The sequence below is a fragment of the Anarrhichthys ocellatus genome, unplaced genomic scaffold (genome assembly GCF_004355925.1).
Source record: "Anarrhichthys ocellatus isolate YVR2014 unplaced genomic scaffold, GSC_Weel_1.0 scaffold3759, whole genome shotgun sequence".
In the NCBI taxonomy this organism is placed as follows: Eukaryota; Metazoa; Chordata; class Actinopteri; order Perciformes; family Anarhichadidae; genus Anarrhichthys; species Anarrhichthys ocellatus.
In genome coordinates, this window is record NW_022283733.1 from 538 (window position 1) to 5,269 (window position 4,732).

General features: G+C 46.0%; 1 long non-coding RNA gene across 2 annotated transcripts; it reads right to left on the bottom strand.

Annotated features, from left to right (window-relative positions):
• Nucleotides 1-91: 91 nt before the first annotated feature.
• LOC116379129 (uncharacterized) lies at nucleotides 92-4,726 on the bottom strand. 2 transcript variants are annotated; one of them, XR_004212384.1, is made up of 4 exons: nucleotides 4,636-4,726; nucleotides 4,203-4,242; nucleotides 1,721-4,090; nucleotides 92-1,060 (listed from the first exon to the last, which is right to left on the bottom strand). It is a non-coding gene; the product is annotated as an uncharacterized LOC116379129 (long non-coding RNA). The 2 variants fall into 2 exon arrangements; XR_004212383.1 differs by lacking the exon at nucleotides 92-1,060 and having other exon boundaries at nucleotides 1,405-4,090.
• Nucleotides 4,727-4,732: the final 6 nt, after the last annotated feature.

The window sequence follows — 4,732 nt, forward strand, 5'->3', positions numbered from 1 at the left end:
GAGGAGAAGCAGGAGGGAGAAGAGGAGAAGCAGAAGGAGGAGAAGCAGGAGGGAGAAGAGGAGAAGCAGGAGGCAGAAGAGGAGAAGCAGGAGGCAGAAGAGGAGGAGAAGCAGGAGGCAGAAGCAGAAGGAAGAAGAGGAGAAGCAGGAGGAAGAGGAGAAGCTCTCGTAGCAACAGAACTAAAAATACTTCCTGTTTATTATCAACACAAAGAAACAGTGACATCACACTGCAGCACAGAGGTCAGAGTGATGTCATCGACCTGCTGTATCTGTCCAATAACAGCACAGCTGTGTTTTAATGTTTCTGTGTTATAAAAATAACATGACGACCAAAAGCTTTCAGCACACACACACACTTTTTTTCCAGGACCCCTGACCCCCTGGTCCCAAAGGAGACATTATTCTACATCAATACTTTAACTACATTTTGTTAAAGTTAATACATCTGAACTTACATTTGTAAATCTGTGCTTTTACTTGTAACAGAGTATTTGTACACTGTAGTGTGTGTGTGTGAGTGTGTAAGTGTCTGTGGTCACAGCTGTTACATCCATTAAAGGACAATTTACCAGTGTCATCCATGTTAAATCTGAGGAGGAGGCTCAGAGGTCAAAGGGTGCTCCTCGTCTCCTCTCCTCATCACCTCGTCTCCTAACATGAGCTCCCTTCGTGCTTCATCAATCAGAGCTGAACTAATCTCAATGATTTGTTCAAAACTGTCTTAAGTTTTTAACATGTAGCCGATTTAAATAATCTGAACTTCAGGAAACGATTGAATTAAACTTCATATTTAGCCGAGTCAACACATCTTTACAATGTAAGTTTGACTTATTTTAGTTAACGTAAAGAAACATCTAATATTATATATAAATGTGCACAAGGACTGAACTATAGATCATCTGTGACCTGTTTAATCTTCATCACGTTGTTTCAGCAGCAGAGCAACAGACAGCAGCGCCGCCTACAGGACGTCCTGAGAACCACCGTCATGTGATCCACCGTCACGTGATCCACCGTCATGTGATCCACCAGTGCTTCAATGATGATTACAAGTCTCCTGTAAATGATTAAAACAATTAAAGATGTTATTTAAGATGAAAATTAAACAAATATTTAAAAAAGGAAAAGAAGACAAACGATTTTCACAATAAGAGTCGTGTTGGCGCAGATATTTATGATTATCGTTCATATCATTTACATCAGATTAATAATTTATAACATGAAATGTTTTAGAGGGAACTTCCATCCGTCACACAGAACTAAATGTTGAGGGAGAGATGAACTCAGCATTCAGCCCCCCCCCCGCCACCACGAGCTGAGCCAGTGGGATAGATGAGGTTAGTGAGGTCACCTGGGAGTGGCCCAACATCTACGTGACCACCGGGCAGAACTAGGATCAAACACATGGTAGACTAGACAATAGAAACACGTTAAGCACACGCTGGAGGAGTCTCAGCTTGACGAAGTCGCCCTGTCTCCTTCGTTCGCCCGCCGCTTCCAGCCTCCAGCCGTGCTGAAGGACAGCAATCTACTGAGTGTTCATCGTCTGAGTGCAGGCGCCTCCCTGGTAATCAGCAAAGCGATTCACCAGGTGAGACTATCACACGTCCTCAGACGAGCAGTACCATCAGCTGAGTACAGCTACCAACGCTATAACAGCACTAAATACTACATGAAGTTAATTTGATAAAACCTCTGGTTCATGTTTCAGACTCACCTGCTGACACTCACCTGTGGAGTCGAGGGTTTCTGGACCCTGCTGCTCGCCTCACAGGCTCCCAGCGCGTCCTGAGAGACTCCGCCTCCTCAGAGCTCCACCTCTTTATTTCCCCCAAACTTCTCCTTAACACAACTTCCTGTTCCTTTAGTTTTTTTTTTTATTTAAAACCCCTCAATGTGTTTAGTTACATCACACAGTCAAACACAGCAACCCCCCCCCCCCCCCAGAGGAGAGGGGCGGGGTCACAGGTAAAAGATGGGGGTCAACTATCACCTCGCTGCAAAAGAACACCACATCTGTAAAATTATTTAAATTCATTACAAAATAAAAACAAACTTGAAACTGAGCAGTCTATTTACAATATTGCCTTAAAAAACGGTTCAAACCGACCGATGCGACCTTTCACCTCTTACACTCCTAAAAACACAACACGCCCACTTTTAAATAGACTGCAGGAGGAATAGCTGGCAGGTGATTGGATGAACCAGCTGTCAATCAAACTCTTACAGCAGCCAGAAGAACCAATGAACATGTTCAGTGTTTGAATGACATCCTCTGATGGAGCTGATGCTACCGTAGCATCTAAGCTAACACACACACGCCCCGCCCCTAGCTGCCCACAGGGCTCTGATTGGTCAAGCTGCTCTCACTTCCAACTGTCAACAGACGTAAAAGTGTTTGTTTCAGAGTTTAAAGATGATTAAATCTAATTATGAAGAAGTTAAATACACACTTGATGCATGTACTTGTACGCTGAAGTATTACAGTACTACTTCAACCTGTTTCAGCCGTGAGAATCTAAAAGCGGTGCGTTGTGTTTTTAAGAGTGTAAAACGAGAGACAAGCTAAAACTTCAAAGCAGTTTAGTTAAAAGTCAAAGTTGAGCTTCTTCAGAATCAAACCCGACTCATCAGGAGATCAACGGTCAGAACGATCGTGATCTACGGGGGGGGGAGGACGAGCAGCTGAGTCCCCGGGAAGAAATGTTGACGTTTTATTTTAGGTAAAAAAATTTTTTTTAAAAACTGCGAATACGTTGAATTTCTACCTTTTTAAATGTATTCAGTCAGAGAAAAGCGACCGTTGGTCATCGTGGTTAAATGACAGGAAGTCCACTAACGGAGGGTCCGTGAAGGAGACCGCCGGTCACGTCCCGACTGAAACTAAAAGTTTTCTTATTTAAAACACAAAACATTAACGAATCGATACGAGGCGTTCAGGGTCTCCCGTGATGCCAACATTATCCACAGGAGACTCAGTTGCGTTCAGGGACAAAAACAACAAAACAAACAAGTCGCTCCAAAGAAAAACAAAGGATCAGAACTAATGCCGCCCCCCCCCCCCCAGAACAACCCAAACACACACTGGGGGGGGGGGGTACGTGGACCTGAGCTACACCAGGTCTGCATGTTTCTAACATGATCAGTTCAGAGACTAGAAGGTTCAGACCGGGACGGAGGATCCTGAAGACTTTGGGACGGAGGATCCTGAAGACTTTGGGACGCCGCCGCCCCGCCCCCCAGTTAGAGTTCAGAACCGGATATGGCTGCAGGAAGAACCGGTTCTGGTGATTCTTTAAAAAAGGTGTGGATCGGACTGGATTGTGGTTCCGGTCTGAAGCTCCTGGAGACCTGACAATCTCTTCACTTCCTGTTGTTGAAGCTCCGGATCCTGGTTCACTGAGATCATCTATGACGGGTGGATCAAGACTTGGGTTGCGGTCTGAGACGGCAGGTCCAAAGCCCAGAGCAGAATACAAGAAATCCCCTAGACCAAGCGGTCCTGATGCAGATGTGTTCTGGATTCGTCTGATCTGGATCAGTCCGGTTGGCGCCTCCCGTTTCTTTATGTCTAAAGAGACAAGTCTTGTAGTCGGACCTGGACTCTGTCAGGAGGCTCTTTAGGACAGCAGCTGATGGTGGGGACAAGAAGAGACATCATTCTGAAACATCTTTGCTGACAGGAAGTCAGTCCGCGGAGGGGCGGGACCTTTTTCTCAGTTGTGTCTTTTTCGCCTGATGGATTCTTTGCCAGTGAGACCGTTTGGACGAGGATCAGGTTCAGGATGTGGAGAAGGGGGACGGACTAAACCGAACAGACTGATCCTGGACCAGGTCTTTAAAGGGAAACACGTGGACTCTTGAGGTTGAAGTTCTGATAAAATCTTCTTATATATTATCTAAAAATAAAGACGGACTGAAGGAGACTAGCGGAGACACTCGGTCCTGTTGTCTGTCTCTGCGCTGGTCTGGAGGACAGAAACAGGACACACAGACCAGGACTAGTCTTCTTCATCGTCCTCGTCATCCTCGCCTTCGTCGTCCACCTCTCGCTTCCTCTTTTCTCCCTGAATGCCGGCCTGATCCTCTGAGAGAGACAGAGACAGACGGAGAGACAGGCAGGTAGACAGAGAGACAGACAATCAGAGGGGAGAGACAGGATTGCGACCAATCAAACATCAGAATGACTCTTCACTCACCTTCTTCCTCACCAAATTCGTCATCATCGTCGTCGTCGTCCTGAGAGGAAGAAGAGTTTCTTCGGTCAAAATAAAGACAGCTTGTTTGTGATTGGACGACACTAACGACTACGTCATGTGACCATCACACCTCCTCTGACACGCTGCCGTCTTTAAACAGAACATCAACGTAGATAATAATGTCTTTTTATAGAAACATTGGTCTGAACCTGGTCTAGAACAGTCACCGGTGGATCCACCAGACCGGCTCAGTTCAGACCGGAGAACCGGACCACAATGAGTGATTAATATTGATCTTCATAAATACAGAATCCTTCATCACTGAGCAGCAAGAACTCAACAAAGATCTCATGTCGCTTCACTTCCACTAACAAGAAGTGAAGCGATCTCTGCTGGTCTGGACAGGTGCATCATGGGAGCCTCAGTTGCTCACCTGATCGTTCCGGTTCACCTGGAAGCTCAGCCCCACCTCTCCTCCCTCTGAGCCGTCCTCGTCTTCATCGTCCTCTTCGTCGTAGTCTCTGGTCGGC